The sequence below is a fragment of the Ranitomeya imitator genome, chromosome 7 (assembly GCF_032444005.1).
Source record: "Ranitomeya imitator isolate aRanImi1 chromosome 7, aRanImi1.pri, whole genome shotgun sequence".
Lineage (NCBI taxonomy): Eukaryota > Metazoa > Chordata > Amphibia > Anura > Dendrobatidae > Ranitomeya > Ranitomeya imitator.
This window is the reverse complement of record NC_091288.1, coordinates 160,324,276-160,342,613: the sequence shown is the minus strand read 5'-3', so window position 1 is coordinate 160,342,613 and position 18,338 is coordinate 160,324,276.

The window sequence follows — 18,338 nt, the reverse complement described above, 5'->3', positions numbered from 1 at the left end:
TGAGAGCGATGGCACCAAAGAGTATATACCGTACAGTTGCTAAGGTGGGGCCCCGACATGGGATACTCACCACACATGGGGATATGAACACACACACAAAATGCGCCACACACTACCACGTGCTTGAACACATATTACCCTCAGCACACATTTCACCACACATACATCAACCTCGCCACATAAAAGTCGAAACACAAAAGTCGCCGCTCAAAACTCGCCACGCGCAAAATTCGCTACATGCAAAAACTAGGCTTACGCAAAGTCGCCACAAGTGCAAAACTCACCTGATGGAAAACTCGCCACACGCAAAACTTGCACACGCGGAAAAATTGCCACATGCACAAAAGTTGCAACACATGCAAAAGTTGCCTCACACAAAACTTGCACATACTCAAAAGGCACCACACATAAAACTCGCCACGCGCAAAACTCGCCATGCGCAAAACTTGCTGCACACAACTTGCTACACTAACCTGTCACATGCAACTCGACACACAAAAAGTTGCTACACGCATGTTGCACACAAAACTCATCTCACAAAAGTCGCTACATGCATGTCGCCACACGCAACTCAACACACACAACTTGACAAACGAATCTCGCCCTAAAACACACACAAGTCTGGTATTATCCTTCAAAAATAAAAATCTGGTTAATACAAGAGCAACAAATGTACCATATAGGAAATACGGCAGCTGTCAGTCACATGACCTGTCTATTATGTGTATGTGTGAGCTAATATATACTGCTAGGGGGAGGGCTTCCTGTTGGCTGGGGATTTATCAGGCAGCCAATTTAGCTTACAAATACTGAGGTAAAAATACTGAGCAAATAACGTGTGAACAAGGTCTAATACAGGAGGAGATGACACACAGGTATGTACTACATATAGGGGAGATGACACACAGATATATACTATATACAGGAGAGATGACACACAGGTATATACTATATAGAGGAGGAGATGACATACAGGTACATACTATATACAGGAGGAGATGACATACAGGTATATACTATATACAGGAGGAGATGACACACAGGTATATACTATATACAGGAGCAGATAATTAAATCCCATAATGAACACTTGTTCCTCTATACTGGGTCATCTCCATATGGAGAAACTCCATATATAGGGACCATAAATTTTACATAGGACACTCCACTATCAAGATACCATAAACCCGAAGGAAAACAGAGTACAAATTCCCAAATTGAAATAAAGGTAAAAAACCAATTTTATTTAACATATATAAATTTAGTATAATACAAAGTATAACTACATTTATAAAAACATGCTCAGCAAAAGAAAGATTTGGCACCAGACCTGTGTGACAACACACACCTGCTCACTATCAAAAAATACAATGCTCAGTGCTTGTCAGTATGACTTTTGGGATCTAGAGTCCCCCCAGGAAACGGGGAAGGTGGGGATAAACCACCTCCTTACTCCCACTTTCTATAGTGTCATATAACCTAATAGTCAGTCATATAAATCTGTCATCCTAGGTACGATTCCTTACCCATGTGGCAGATGTAGCGCGATCACACAGAGCAGACCCCAAAGATTGTAGTGCAATTTCTCATGAGTACATTGATACCCATATGTGGTCAAAAACTACTTTTGAGGTACAGTGCCAAGGTTAGAAGCGAAGAAGCACCGTATTAGAATTCAGATTTTGCGGGACTGGTTTGAGAGTCCATGTCACATTGTCACATGTCCCTGGGGTGCCAGAACAATAGTACCCCCATAAGTGACCCAGTTTTACAAGCTATACTTCTAAATGAATTCATCTAGGGGTGCAGTGGTCATACTGACATCACAGGTGCATCACAGAATTTTATACCATTGTGCAGTGAAGAAAAAACATTTACATTTTTACCACAAAAAAATTGATTTAGCCCAAGATTTTACATTTTCTCAAGGGGAAATTTATAAAATGGCACCAAAATTTGTCCCACAATTTCTGTTGAATGTAGTCATGCCCCATATGTGGCTGTACAGTGCTGCTTAATTCATTTTTACTCCATGATTGTTTTCCAAAAACAAGAAGCAGTGAATGATGCTGAGTGAAAATTGAAAACTGACATTGTAGTGCCCAGTAGTTGGTAGTGACTAGTACATTGTAGTGCCTAGTAGGTTATAGTGACAAGTATGTTGTAGTGACCAGTACATTGGAATGACCAGTACATTGCAGTTACCAACTCGTGCATCTGGAGACATGCATCTGTAAATTAGGAGGGCTGTCATCACTACAGAAATGCTAAATATGTGGACACAAAATGTGGTTGAGGCACACTGAGGATGAAAAGGGAGGGAGGAATTTGAATTTGGGAGTGCAGAGTTTGCTGAAGTTTTTTTGGGGGTGAGGAGCCATTATGCTTTGCCTTTATACTACCAGTAACGTGGAAGCCCCTATTATTTTCAATAACAGATGATAGACCTAAGTGGGATCTTGCTTTTTTTGTGGGTTGATATGAAGTTTTTTAGGTAACAATTAACATAACGTTTGGGATCACATTTATACTGCGCTCTGAGCTGAGCATGTACTTTGGAGTTACCATCTAAATCTCTGAGTGACGTGATTCAGATGAAACCCCAGAGGGATCCTATTCACTATAAAGAGGGAGCAGAGTTAATCTGAACTCCATCTGGCCTCAGTTCAGCAGTGTCTTTTTTTCAGTAGTGCCCAAAACTGCAGCTAACCGCTCTTTCATGCTCCCCTGAAAAGATGGTCCATAACAAGATCTAATGTTGAAAATAATAAAAAAATTAAAAATCATTATATACTCACCTTCCGGATCCAGCCCAGGCCTTTCCCACTCCTCGTGACGCTCCGGTGACCGGTCCATGCATTGCGGTCTCACGAGATGATGACAAAGTGGTCTCGCGAGACCGCACATCAACATCTCACGAGACCGCAATGCACTCTGGGGAGCGACGGGCACAGTCCGGCCACTCCCTACTTCCCTGCAGTCAGTGCCCCCTCTATAATCCCCCCAGTCAGCGCCCGCCACCCACATAGCGTTGTAGCAGTCTGTTAAACCGACTGCGTTACACCACGGCATAACGCAGTGTAACGCAGTCTGTTAACGCTGCTATTTACCCTATGTGACGAACTTTTACTACTGATGCTGCCTATGCAGCATCAATAGTAAAAAGATATAATGTTAAAAATTATAATAAAAAAAAATAAAAAATCGTGATATTCTCACCTTCCGTCACCTCCGCAGCAGCTCTTCCTGCAACTCGCGATGTTCCGGTCCCATCGCTTCGCTGATTGGTCGTGACCAGCCGGCGCGACCAATCAGCGACATTGCCACGGGATTTAAATCCCGCTTCGCTGATTGCTCGCGCCCAGCCAGCGTGACCAATCATCCACATTGCTGCGGGATTTCAATCCTGCTTCGCTGATTTTTTCGCGCCCAGCCAGCGCGACCAATCAGCGACATTGCCACAAGATTTAAATCCTGCTTCACTAATTGCTCGTGCCCAGCCGGCGCGACCAATCAGTGACATTGGCGCGGGATTTAAATCCCGCTTCGCTGATTACTACGTGGGCTGTGCTATATACTACGTGGCTGTGCTATATAATATGTGGCTGTGCTATATACTATATGGGCTGTGTTATATACTATGCAGCTGTGCTATATACTACGTGGCTGTGCTATATACTATGTGGTTGGGCAATATACTACATGGGCTGTGCTATTTACTATGTGGGCTGTGCTATATATTATGTGGCTGGGCAATATACTACGTGGCTGTGTTATATACTACGTGGGCTGTGTTACACGCTACTTGGCTGTGCTATATTTCTCTGCTGTATCTGTGCATCATGAATCATGGCATGTGTTAAAGAGGGGGGCTCACTGAGACTCTTTCACCCGGGTTGCTCAAAAACCTGGAGCCGGCCCTCGCTTCGCTAATTGGTCACGCCCGGCCGGCCGAATCCTGCATATAAATTGTTCTGAAAACTTCATAAATAAACTACATACATATTCTAGCCACCTTCTTGTTTAGTATAAGGGGTGGGGAATTTAGCCAAGAATAGAAGTAAAAATAAAGTGCCAGTGCCTAAACATACAGTAACATCACACCTTTGTTTGATGCATCATATCTAGGAACTAGAGCTACATAAATGAGTTGGAGTATCTCCATGGTGAAAACCCAGTCCACTACAAAGTAGGTTTAAAGTAAGCTCAAGGATGCAAAATCCAAAGGGAGGGTGATCATTTATGGTTTTTGCCCATATTCCCCACATGAAGGAGAAGGTCACCAGCCCCAATGCGTGTTTTGCGTGGCCTTGTTCGGGGGTGGGGGGCGAAAACATAAATGCACAGTTATTAATTAAGCTCTGACCACAAGTGGGCAGTGCATAATTCACAGACACGAGCTGATGCTTTCTTTGCTCAGGCGAGAGATTTCGCCCGCCTATGTAAATGACTCAGAAGGTGAATTACAGCAGGAGGATGGCTGCCAGGAGGAGGGATGGAGAAGGCAGAAATCATGCCCATCGGATCAGACTAACAGGAATATTATGCAATGCTGAAGAACTTTAAAAGGTTTTTTTTGGGGGGGAGTATGCAGAGGGAGTCAGTAAGTTATATAACAATTATTGGACTGCAACACAGGCGCTGCTTAAGGTCATAATTTTAGTTTACACAGGACAAAACTGGTGGTGACAGGTTCCCTTTTAATATGTTGTGTGTTAAGTTTTAAAAGTTATCTGTTTATCCATTATAATTTTTATTCAGTTTATTTGGGGGAAAAGAAGCTCTGTAACATTATTAAAAAGGTTTATTGTCTCCAAATTTAGCATTTTAACCTGTCCGCGCCTGCGTCTGATCTATATTGCAGAGATAGCCACTTGTAAAGCTTAGATTATAATTTATGACAGCAGGCAACAATTTACAGAAGAAGAAAAGAACCTCCCCTCAATAGCTTAGAACAAACTTTCTTCCTTGTCAGACATGTCATGGCAGAGAGCCCTGATCTAAACGATCTAGCTGCAAAGCTATGAGTGATTACAAATTAACAGAAGTAGAGCAGAGATGAGTGTGGTTACTAACACTACAGCTTTCATCTCACAGTAATCACTGGGGGAAGATGGGGTACATCAGAGCTCACAACACTGGGAGAGAAGAGCTGCTGCTGCAGAGTTGTTTGTATTGAGGCAAATCTCAACTCTACTGTAATGCTTCTCACCCCTTCCCCCTATATTTTGTCTGAATGCAGAGACATATACACCCCCCAGAAAAAAAAATTACAATGACCATTTGGGCTTTTCAGAAATTATAGCTTAAAATTTCAAATCTAATATTTCTGAAACAGAGATGAAAATGTGAAAAATAAAGACATTTTATTTAGCTCTGCAGCTACAGTTTCATGAATTGGCTAGTTTAACATGCTAGAACTAGTGAAAGATCCTCTTTAAGGGCAGGTGTCTAAAGAAATGCTGAAAACATCGGGTTTCAATTAATGGTACTTATTAAAGTAAGATGGAAAAAGAGTAAACAGAGGCCATTATAGCGGTCACTATGGGGCCCTGTATGTTGATAACATAGTTATTAATGACCTTGAAGACAATTTACAAAGTAAATTAGAGCTAATGCTAAGCTTTATATCGTCATTGATACAGAAGAGAACAGTTTAATAATACAGAGGGATTTTGTGGCACTTGGAAGCTATGGAAAAGAAAAGTCAAGTTAAGTTTAATGAAGATAAATGTAAGGTTATGCACATAGGCTGAGAAATATTTCAGTTTTTATACATCACACAGCAAATGGTAAAATACTAGACAAAACAGGAATGAAAAATTGGATTATAAGTATATGCCAAATAACCTTTACCAATTTGTGCCAAGCAATTACTTTTAACATAAAAAAATCACTCATGCAAAACTGCTTACAGTTTTATAGTGGTTAAGTTACATTTAAAATACTAAAAAATCATTAACGAAAAATAATGATTCTAAATATCAAAAGTGTTTTGTATTATGTGAATGAAAGATACACATTCAGAGAAAGTCAGAATATAGAAATGGCACATTACCAAAGGCAGCAATCAAGCAAGCCTAGGACTGTATTGGGGGGGCTCCACTGTTTTCCCTTCCTGACTCATCTGTCTGTACTGATCTTTTTAACCCAGATTATTTTAGATAGTCTCATGGGTACTAAATGAAGTCGAATGGTGCATATATAACTGCCATAAAATTGACCTGATAAACTGTGACTAACATTCTGAGGTCTCTTAGGACTGTATTCAACTCATTTCAGAATCTGTAACACAAACACAACAACGATGACAAAAATGAACTCACCATTGAAGCAGATGGTAACCCATTAATGACCAATAGCACCTGTAACCCCTTTCTGACCTCGGACGGGATAGTACGTCCGAGGTCAGATCCCCTGTTTTGATGCGGGCTCCGACGGTGAGCCCGCATCAAAGCCGGGACATGTCAGCTGTTTTAAATTAAAAATCAAATATACACATATTTGGTATCCCTGAGTTCATTATCTATCAATAAAAAAAAGATTTACTTGATCGCTAAACAGCGTAGCGAGAAAAAAATTAGAAACACCAGAATTGCGTTTTTTTGATCGCTCAAACATTGCATTAAAATGCAATAACAGGAGATCAAAAGATTGTATCTGCACCACAATGGTATCATTATTTTTTTTATTATTATTATACATTTTTATAGCGCCATTTATTCCATGGCGCTTTACATGTGAATACGAGGCAAATATAGACAAATACATTAAACATGAGCAGATAACAGGCACACGGGTACATAAGGAGGGAGGACCCTGCCCGCGAGGGCTCACAGTCTGCAGGGGATGGGTGATGAAACACTAGGAGAGGGTAGGGCAGGTTGCGCGGCGGTATCATTAAAAATGTCAACTCGGCGCACAAAAAATAAGCCCTCACCCGACCACAGATCACGAAAAATGGAGACGCTACGGGTATCAGAAAATGGCGCAATTTTTTTTTTTTTTAGCAAAGTTTTGAATTTTTTTTGACCACTTAGATAAAAAATAACCCAGACATGTTTGGTGTCTATGAACTCATAATGACCTGGAGAATCAAAATGGCAGGTCAGTTTTAGCATTTAGTGAACTTAGCAAAAAGGCCAAGCAAAAACAAGTGTGGGATTGCATTTTCTTTGCAATTTCACCGCACTTGGAATTTTTTTCCCTTTTTTCTAGTACATGACATGCTAAAACCAATGATGTTGTTCAAAAGTGCAGCTCGTCCCACAAAAAGCCCTCACATGGCCATATTGGCGGAAAAATAAAAAAGTTATTGCTTTGGGAAGGAGGACAGTGAAAAACAAAAATGAAAAAAATGAAAATACTCCGGGTCATTAAGGGGTTAGTAACATAATTTACTTACTTCTGTTTTATTTTTCTTTTATAAAAAAAAGCAAGATCTATCTCTCTTCATAATTTTTGATTAAACAGATATTTTGTGCAGAACACTGACTCAAACTGACAGTGTCGCTGTTAGGCCGGGGACACACACACGTATAAAAATACGGTCCGTTTTACACAGACGAGAATTGCACAAATGTTTACAAAACAGTGATTCATGTGCAGTGCGAGGATGCGATTTCCACGCATCAAATTATCCGTTTGACATCCGTGTGACATCCGTATGGCATCCGTATGGCGAGATTTTCTCGCAGGCTTGCAAAATGGACATATAACGGTTTTTTACCTGAAAATAATTTAAATCATCACCAAGAACAATATTTAATGGCCCTAGAACAGGTGGCAGCCACCATCTATGCAGTAGAGTCCCTGCTTGTGTTGGTGGATTTTTTCTTGCTGAGCAACATGTTTGATCTACTGACTTTTAAGGCCGGAGTCACACTAGCGAGTTTTACGGACGTATAAGAGGCGCAAAAATTACGGATTGCACACGGTACAATGATTCTCTATGCCCCAGCTCCTATCTGCCGTATTTTACGGATCCGTATTATACGGTCTTGTGTTATGAATTCTGTTGTCAAGCTCCCTCCTGTGGTCATGAATGGTACTTTGGCTGGTTCTGTCCATGGGCTTCCTCTGTTGGTTGTGAGTGGGGCGGCGGCTTCTGAGTTTCCTTCCACAGGTGACGAGGTTAATTCGTTAGCTGGCTGCTCTATTTAACTCCACTTAGATCATTGCTCCATGCCACCTGTCAATGTTCCAGTATTGGTCTAGTTCACTCCTGGATCGTTCTTGTGACCTATCTTCCCAACAGAAGCTAAGTTCCTGCTTGTTTTTCTTTAGTTTGCTATTTTTCTGTCCAGCTTGCTATTTTGATTTTTGTCTTGCTTGCTGGAAGCTCTGGGACGCAGAGGGAGCGCCTCCGCACCGTGAGTCGGTGCGGAGCGTCTTTTGCGCCCTCTGCGTGGTCTTTTTGTAGTTTTTTGTGCTGACCGCAAAGTTACCTTTCCTATCCTCTGTCTGTTCAGTAAGTCGGGCCTCACTTTGCTAAATCTATTTCATCTCTGTGTTTGTATTTTCATCTTTACTCACAGTCATTATATGTGGGGGGCTGCCTTTTCATTTGGGGAATTTCTCTGAGGCAAGGTAGGCTTATTTTTCTATCTTCAGGGCTAGCTAGTTCCTTAGGCTGTGTCGAGTTGCATAGGGAGCGTTAGGAGCAATCCACGGCTATTTCTAGTGTGTGTGATAGGATTAGGGATTGCGGTCAGCAGAGTTCCCCCGTCTCAGAGCTCATCCTATATTATTTGTAACTATCAGGTCATTCCGTGTGCTCTTAACCACCAGGTCCATTATTGTCCTTACCACCAGGTCATAACAGTACAGGTGGCCCAAAGTATTTATGCATCTCAATAGAGGGATAAGAGAAGTTCTGAGACCATTTTTTTTTCTTTGCAGCGTGTTTTGTCTCTCTTTTCCCCTTTACCTCTGGGTGGTTCAGGATACAGGTGTAGATATGGACATTCAAGGTCTGTCCTCTTGTATGAATAATCTCACTGCAAGGGTACAAAACATTCAAGATTTTGTGGTTCAGAATCCGATGTTAGAGCCTAGGATTCCAATTCCTGATTTGTTTTTTGGGGATAGATCTAAGTTTCTGAATTTCAAAAATAATTGTAAATTGTTTCTTGCTTTGAAACCTCGCTCCTCAGGTGACCCTGTTCAACAAGTGAAAATCATTATTTCTTTGTTACGTGACGACCCTCAAGACTGGGCATCAGGAGATCCGGCATTGTGTGATGTTGATGCGTTTTTTCTGGCGCTCGGATTGCTTTATGATGAACCAAATTCAGTGGATCAGGCAGAGAAGATCTTGCTGGCTCTGTGTCAGGGTCAGGATGAGGTAGACATATATTGTCAGAAGTTTAGGAAGTGGTCTGTACTCACTCAGTGGAATGAATGTGCCCTGGCAGCAATTTTCAGAAAGGGTCTCTCTGAAGCCCTTAAGGATGTCATGGTGGGATTTCCCATGCCTGCTGGTCTGAATGAGTCTATGTCTTTGGCCATTCAGATCGATCGACGCTTGCGTGAGCGTAAAGCTGTGCACCATTTGGCGGTATTATCTGAGCATAGACCTGAGCCTATGCAATGTGATAGGACTTTGACCAGAGCTGAACGGCAAGAACACAGACGTCGGAATGGGCTGTGTTTTTACTGTGGTGATTCCACTCATGCTATCTCCGATTGTCCTAAGCGCACTAAGCGTTTCGCTAGGTCTGCCACCATTGGTACGGTACAGTCGAAATTTCTTTTGTCCGTTACTCTGATTTGCTCTTTGTCATCCTATTCTGTTATGACATTTGTGGATTCAGGCGCTGCCCTGAATTTGATGGACTTGGAGTTTGCTAGGCGCTGTGGTTTTTTCTTGGAGCCCTTGCAGTATCCTATTCCATTGAGAGGAATTGATGCTACGCCTTTGGCCAAGAATAAGCCTCAGTACTGGACCCAATTGACCATGTGCATGGCTCCTGCACATCAGGAGGATATTCGCTTTTTGGTGTTGCATAATCTGCATGATGTGGTCGTTTTGGGGTTGCCATGGCTACAGGTCCATAATCCAGTATTAGATTGGAAATCAATGTCTGTGTCCAGCTGGGGTTGTCAGGGGGTACATGGTGATGTTCCATTTTTGTCTATTTCGTCATCCACCCCTTCTGAAGTCCCGGAGTTTTTGTCGGATTACCGGGATGTATTTGATGAGCCCAAATCCAGTGCCCTACCTCCTCATAGGGATTGCGATTGTGCTATCGATTTGATTCCTGGTAGTTAATTTCCTAAGGGCCGACTGTTCAATTTTTCTGTGCCAGAGCACGCCGCTATACGGAGTTATGTAAAGGAATCCTTGGAGAAGGGTCATATTCGCCCGTCGTCGTCACCATTGGGACCAGGGTTCTTTTTTGTGGCCAAGAAGGATGGTTCTTTGAGACCTTGTATTGATTACCGCCTTCTTAATAAGATCACAGTCAAATTTCAGTATCCTTTGCCGCTGCTGTCTGATTTCTTTGCTCGGATTAAGGGGGCTTGTTGGTTCACCTAGATAGATCTTCGTGGTGCGTATAATCTTGTGCGTATTAAACAGGGCGATGAATGGAAAACAGCATTTAATACGCCCGAGGGCCATTTTTAGTACCTGGTTATGCCATTCTGGCTTTCCAATGCTCCATCAGTATTTCAGTCCTTTATGCATGACATCTTCCGAAAGTACCTGGATAAATTCCTGATTGTATACTTGGATGATATTTTGGTCTTTTCGGATGATTGGGAGTCTCACGTGAAGCAGGTCAGAATGGTGTTCCAGGTCCTTCGTGCTAATTCTTTGTTTGTGAAGGGGTCAAAGTGTCTCTTTGGAGTTCAGAAGGTTTCATTTTTGGGTTTAATTTTTTCCCCTTATACTATCGAGATGGACCCTGTTAAAGTCCAGGCCATTTATGATTGGACTCAGCCGACATCTGTGAAGAGTCTGCAAAAGTTCCTGGGCTTTGCTAATTTTTATCGTCACTTCATCGCTAATTTTTCTAGTGTTGCTAAACCGTTGATTGATTTGACCAAGAAGGGTGCTGATGTGGTCAATTGGTCTTCTGCGGCTGTAGAGGCTTTTCAGGAGTTAAAGCGTTGTTTTTCTTCTGCCCCTGTGTTGTGCCAGCCAGATGTTTCGCTCCCGTTTCAGGTCGAGGTTGATGCTTCTGAGATTGGAGCAGGGGCTGTTTTGTCGCAAAGAAGTTCTGATGGCTCGGTGATGAAACCATGTGCCTTCTTTTCTAGAAAGTTTTCGCCTGCTGAGCGCAATTATGATGTTGGCAATCGAGAGTTGTTGGCCATGAAGTGGGCATTCGAGGAGTGGCGTCATTGGCTTGAAGGAGCCAAGCATCGCGTGGTGGTCTTGACGGATCACAAGAATTTGACTTATCTCGAGTCTGCCAAACGATTGAATCCTAGACAGGCTCGTTGGTCGCTATTTTTCTCCCGCTTTGATTTTGTGGTTTTGTACCTTCCAGGCTCTAAGAATGTGAAGGCTGATGCCTTGTCAAGGAGTTTTGTGCCCGACTCTCCGGGTGTTCCTGAGCCGGCGGGTATTCTCAAAGAGGGGGTAATTTTGTCTGCCATCTCCCCTGATTTGCGGCGGGTGCTGCAAAAATTTCAGGCTGATAGACCTGACCGTTGCCCAGCGGAGAAACTTTTTGTCCCTGATAAATGGACTAGTAGAGTTATCTACAATAACAGGAGATCAAAAGATTGTATCTGCACCACAATGGTATCATTAAAAATGTCAGCTTGGCGCACAAAAAATAAGCCCTCACCCGACCTCAGATCACGAAAAATGGAGACGCTAAGGGTATCAGAAAATGGTGCAATTTTTTTTTTTTTAGCAAAGTTTGGAATTTTTTTTTCACCACTTAGATAAAAAATAACCCAGACATGTTTGGTGTCTATGAACTCATAATGACCTGGAGAATCAAAATGGCAGGTCAGTTTTAGCATTTAGTGAACTTAGCAAAAAGGCCAAGCAAAAACAAGTGTGGGATTGCACTTGGAATTTTTTTCCCTTTTTTCTAGTACATGACATGCTAAAACCAATGATGTTGTTCAAAAGTGCAGCTCGTCCCACAAAAAGCCCTCACATGGCCATATTGGCGGCAAAATAAAAAAGTTATTGCTTTGGGAAGGAGGACAGTGAAAAACAAAAATGAAAAAAAATGAAAATACCCTGGGTCATTAAGGGGTTAGTAACATAATTTACTTACTTCTGTTTTATTTTTCTTTTATAAAAAAAAGCAAGATCTATCTCTCTTCATAATTTTTGATTAAACAGATATTTTGTGCAGAACACTGACTCAAACTGACAGTGTCGCTGTTAGGCCGGGGACACACACACGTATAAAAATACGGTCCGTTTTGCACAGACGAGAATTGCACAAATGTTTACAAAACAGTGATTCATGTGCAGTGCGAGGATGCGATTTCCACGCATCAAATTATCCGTTTGACATCTGTGTGACATCCGTATGGCATCCGTATGGCGAGATTTTCTCGCAGGCTTGCAAAATGGACATATAACGGTTTTTTACCTGAAAATAATTTAAATCATCACCAAGAACAATATTTAATGGCCCTAAAACAGGTGGCAGCCACCATCTATGCAGTAGAGTCCCTGCTTGTGTTGGTGGATTTTTTCTTGCTGAGCAACATGTCTGATCTACTGACTTTTAAGGCCGAGGTCACACTAGCGAGTTTTACGGACGTATAAGAGGCGCAAAAATTACGGATTGCACACGGTACAATGATTCTCTATGCCCCAGCTCCTATCTGCTGTATTTTACGGATCCGTATTATACGGTCTTGTGTTATGAATTCTGTTGTCAAGCTCCCTCCTGTGGTCATGAATGGTACTTTGGCTGGTTCTGTCCATGGGCTTCCTCTGTTGGTTGTGAGTGGGGCGGCGGCTTCTGAGTTTCCTTCCACAGGTGACGAGGTTAATTCGTTAGCTGGCTGCTCTATTTCACTCCACTTAGATCATTGCTCCATGCCACCTGTCAATGTTCCAGTATTGGTCTAGTTCACTCCTGGATCGTTCTTGTGACCTATCTTCCCAAAAGAAGCTAAGTTCCTGCTTGTTTTTCTTTAGTTTGCTATTTTTCTGTCCAGCTTGCTATTTTGATTTTTGTCTTGCTTGCTGGAAGCTCTGGGACGCAGAGGGAGCGCCTCCGCACCGTGAGTCGGTGCGGAGGGTCTTTTGCGCCCTCTGCGTGGTCTTTTTGTAGTTTTTTTGTGCTGACCGCAAAGTTACCTTTCCTATCCTCTGTCTGTTCAGTAAGTCAGGCCTCACTTTGCTAAATCTATTTCATCTCTGTGTTTGTATTTATTTTCATCTTTACTCACAGTCATTTTATGTGGGGGGCTGCCTTTTCGTTTGGGGAATTTCTCTGAGGCAAGGTAGGCTTATTTTTCTATCTTCAGGGCTAGCTAGTTCCTTAGGCTGTGTCGAGTTGCATAGGGAGCGTTAGGAGCAATCCACGGCTATTTCTAGTGTGTGTGATAGGATTAGGGATTGCGGTCAGCAGAGTTCCCCCGTCTCAGAGCTCGTCCTATATTATTTGTAACTATCAGGTCATTCCGTGTGCTCTTAACCACCAGGTCCATTATTGTCCTTACCACCAGGTCATAACAGTACAGGTGGCCCAAAGTATTTATGCATCTCAATAGAGGGATAAGAGAAGTTCTGAGACCATTTTTTTTTCTTTGCAGTGTGTTTTGTCTCTCTTTTCCCCTTTACCTCTGGGTGGTTCAGGATACAGGTGTAGATATGGACATTCAAGGTCTGTCCTCTTGTATGAATAATCTCACTGCAAGGGTACAAAACATTCAAGATTTTGTGGTTCAGAATCCGATGTTAGAGCCTAGGATTCCAATTCCTGATTTGTTTTTTGGGGATAGATCTAAGTTTCTGAATTTCAAAAATAATTGTAAATTGTTTCTTGCTTTGAAACCTCGATCCTCAGGTGACCCTGTTCAACAAGTGAAAATCATTATTTCTTTGTTAGGTGACGACCCTCAAGATTGGGCATCAGGAGATCCGGCATTGCGTGATGTTGATGCGTTTTTTCTGGCGCTCGGATTGCTTTATGATGAACCAAATTCAGTGGATCAGGCAGAGAAAATCTTGCTGGATCTGTGTCAGGGTCAGGATGAGGTAGAGATATATTGTCAGAAGTTTAGGAAGTGGTCTGTACTCACTCAGTGGAATGAATGTGCCCTGGCAGCAATTTTCAGAAAGGGTCTCTCTGAAGCCCTTAAGGATGTCATGGTGGGATTTCCCATGCCTGCTGGTCTGAATGAGTCTATGTCTTTGGCCATTCAGATCGATCGACGCTTGCGTGAGCGTAAAGCTGTGCACCATTTGGCGGTATTATCTGAGCATAGACCTGAGCCTATGCAATGTGATAGGACTTTGACCAGAGCTGAACGGCAAGAACACAGACGTCGGAATGGGCTGTGTTTTTACTGTGGTGATTCCACTCATGCTATCTCCGATTGTCTTAAGCGCACTAAGCGTTTCGCTAGGTCTGCCACCATTGGTACGGTACAGTCGAAATTTCTTTTGTCCGTTACTCTGATTTGCTCTTTGTCATCCTATTCTGTTATGACATTTGTGGATTCAGGCGCTGCCCTGAATTTGATGGACTTGGAGTTTGCTAGGCGCTGTGGTTTTTTCTTGGAGCCCTTGCAGTATCCTATTCCATTGAGAGGAATTGATGCTACGCCTTTGGCCAAGAATAAGCCTCAGTACTGGACCCAATTGACCATGTGCATGGCTCCTGCACATCAGGAGGATATTCGCTTTTTGGTGTTGCATAATCTGCATGATGTGGTCGTTTTGGGGTTGCCATGGCTACAGGTCCATAATCCAGTATTGGATTGGTAATCAATGTCTGTGTCCAGCTGGGGTTGTCAGGGGGTACATGGTGATGTTCCATTTTTGTCTATTACGTCATCCACCCCTTCTGAAGTCCCGGAGTTTTTGTCGGATTACCGGGATGTATTTGATGAGCCCAAATCCAGTGCCCTACCTCCTCATAGGGATTGCGATTGTGCTATCGATTTGATTCCTGGTAGTTAATTTCCTAAGGGCCGACTGTTCAATTTATCTGTGCCAGAGCACGCCGCTATACGGAGTTATGTAAAGGAATCCTTGGAGAAGGGTCATATTCGCCCGTCGTCGTCACCATTGGGAGCAGGGTTCTTTTTTGTGGCCAAGAAGGATGGTTCTTTGAGACCTTGTATTGATTACCGCCTTCTTAATAAGATCACAGTCAAATTTCAGTATCCTTTGCCGCTGCTGTCTGATTTGTTTGCTCGGATTAAGGGGGCTTGTTGGTTCACCAAGATAGATCTTCGTGGTGCGTATAATCTTGTGCGTATTAAACAGGGCGATGAATGGAAAACAGCATTTAATACGCCCGAGGGCCATTTTGAGTACCTGGTTATGCCATTTGGGCTTTCCAATGCTCCATCAGTATTTCAGTCCTTTATGCATGACATCTTCCGAAAGTACCTGGATAAATTCCTGATTGTATACTTGGATGATATTTTGGTCTTTTCGGATGATTGGGAGTCTCACGTGAAGCAGGTCAGAATGGTGTTCCAGGTCCTTCATGCTAATTCTTTGTTTGTGAAGGGGTCAAAGTGTCTCTTTGGAGTTCAGAAGGTTTCATTTTTGGGTTTCATTTTTTCCCCTTCTACTATCGAGATGGACCCTGTTAAAGTCCAGGCCATTTATGATTGGACTCAGCCGACATCTTTGAAGAGTCTGCAAAAGTTCCTGGGCTTTGCTAATTTTTATCGTCACTTCATCGCTAATTTTTCTAGTGTTGCTAAACCGTTGACTGATTTGACCAAGAAGGGTGCTGATGTGGTCAATTGGTCTTCTGCGGCTGTAGAGGCTTTTCAGGAGTTAAAGCGTTGTTTTTCTTCTGCCCCTGTGTTGTGCCAGCCAGATGTTTCGCTCCCGTTTCAGGTCGAGGTTGATGCTTCTGAGATTGGAGCAGGGGCTGTTTTGTCGCAAAGAAGTTCTGATGGCTCGGTGATGAAACCATGTGCCTTCTTTTCTAGAAAGTTTTCGCCTGCTGAGCGCAATTATGATGTTGGCAATCGAGAGTTGTTGGCCATGAAGTGGGCATTCGAGGAGTGGCGTCATTGGCTTGAAGGAGCCAAGCATCGCGTGGTGGTCTTGACGGATCACAAGAATTTGACTTATCTCGAGTCTGCCAAACGATTGAATCCTAGACAGGCTCGTTGGTCGCTATTTTTCTCCCGCTTTGATTTTGTGGTTTCGTACCTTCCAGGCTCTAAGAATGTGAAGGCTGATGCCCTGTCAAGGAGTTTTGTGCCCGACTCTCCGGGTGTTCCTGAGCCGGCGGGTATTCTCAAAGAGGGGGTAATTTTGTCTGCCATCTCCCCTGATTTGCGGCGGGTGCTGCAAAAATTTCAGGCTGATAGACCTGACCGTTGCCCAGCGGAGAAACTGTTTGTCCCTGATAAATGGACTAGTAGAGTTATCTCTGAGGTTCATTGTTCGGTGTTGGCTGGTCATCCTGGAATCTTTTGTATCAGAGATTTGGTGGCTAGATCCTTTTGGTGGCCGTCTTTGTCGCGGGATGTGCGTTCTTTTGTGCAGTCCTGTGGGACTTGTGCTCGGGCTAAGCCCTGCTGTTCTCATGCCAGTGGGTTGCTTTTGCCCTTGCCGGTCCCGAAGAGACCCTGGACGCATATCTCTATGGATTTTATTTCGGATCTCCCTGTCTCTCAAAAGATGTCGGTCATTTGGGTGGTTTGTGATCGCTTTTCTAAGATGGTCCGTTTGGTACCCTTGTCTAAATTGCCTTCCTCCTCTGATTTGGTGCCATTGTTTTTCCAGCATGTGGTTCGTTTACATGGCATTCCGGAGAACATCGTTTCGGACATAGGTTCCCAGTTTGTTTCGAGGTTTTGGCGAGCCTTTTGTGCTAGGATGGGCATTGATTTGTCTTTTTCCTCGGCTTTCCACCCTCAGACAAATGGCCAAACCTAACGAGCTAATCAAACTTTGGAAACATATCTGAGATGCTTTGTTTCTGCTGATCAGGATGATTTGGTGTCCTTTTTGCCTTTGGCTGAGTTCGCCCTTAATAATCGGGCCAGCTCGGCTACTTTGGTTTCACCGTTTTTCTGCAATTCGGGTTTCCATCCTCGTTTCTCTTCAGGGCAGGTTGAGTCTTCGGACTGTCCTGGTGTAGATACTGTGGTGGATAGGTTGCAGCAGATTTGGACTCATGTGGTGGACAATTTAACATTGTCCCAGGAGAAGGCTCAACGTTTTGCTAACCGCCGGCGCTGTGTGGGTCCCCGACTTCGTGTTGGGGATTTGGTTTGGTTGTTGTCTCGTTATGTTCCTATGAAGGTTTCCTCTCCTAAGTTTAAGCCTCGTTTCATTGGTCCGTATAAGATTAATGAGGTTCTTAATCCTGTGTCGTTTCATTTGACCCTTCCAGCTTCTTTTGCCATCTATAATGTATTCCATAGGCCGTTGTTGCGGAGATACGTGGCGCCTGTGGTTCCATCCGTTGATCCTCCTGCCCCGGTGTTGGTTGAGGGGGAGTTGGAGTATGTGGTGGAGAAGATTTTGGATTCTCGTATTTCGAGACGGAAACTCCAGTACCTGGTCAAGTGGAAGGGTTATGGTCAGGAAGATAATTCCTGGGTCTTTGCCTCCGATGTTCATGCTGCCAATCTGGTTCGTGCCTTTCATTTGGCTCGTCCTGGTCGGCCTGGGGGCTCTGGTGAGGGTTCGGTGACCCCTCCTCAAGGGGGGGTACTGTTGTGAATTCTGTTGTCAAGCTCCCTCCTGTGGTCATGAATGGTACTTCGGCTGGTTCTGTCCATGGGCTTCCTCTGTTGGTTGTGAGTGGGGCAGCGGCTTCTGAGTTTCCTTCCACAGGTGACGAGGTTAATTCGTTAGCTGGCTGCTCTATTTAACTCCACTTAGATCATTGCTCCATGCCACCTGTCAATGTTCCAGTATTGGTCTAGTTTAGGGTTGAGCGAAACGGGTCGAACATTTTCAAAAGTCGCCGACTTTTGACGAAGTCGAGTTTCATGAAACCCGATCCGACCCCTGTGCGTGGTCGGCCATGCGGTACGCGACTTTCGCGCCAAAGTCGCGTTTCAATGACGCGAAAAGCGCCATTTCTCAGCCAATGAAGGTAAACGCAGAGTGTGGGCAGCGTGATGACATAGGTCCTGGTCCCCACCATCTTAGAGAAGGGCATTGCAGTGATTGGCTAGCTGTCTGCGGCGTCACA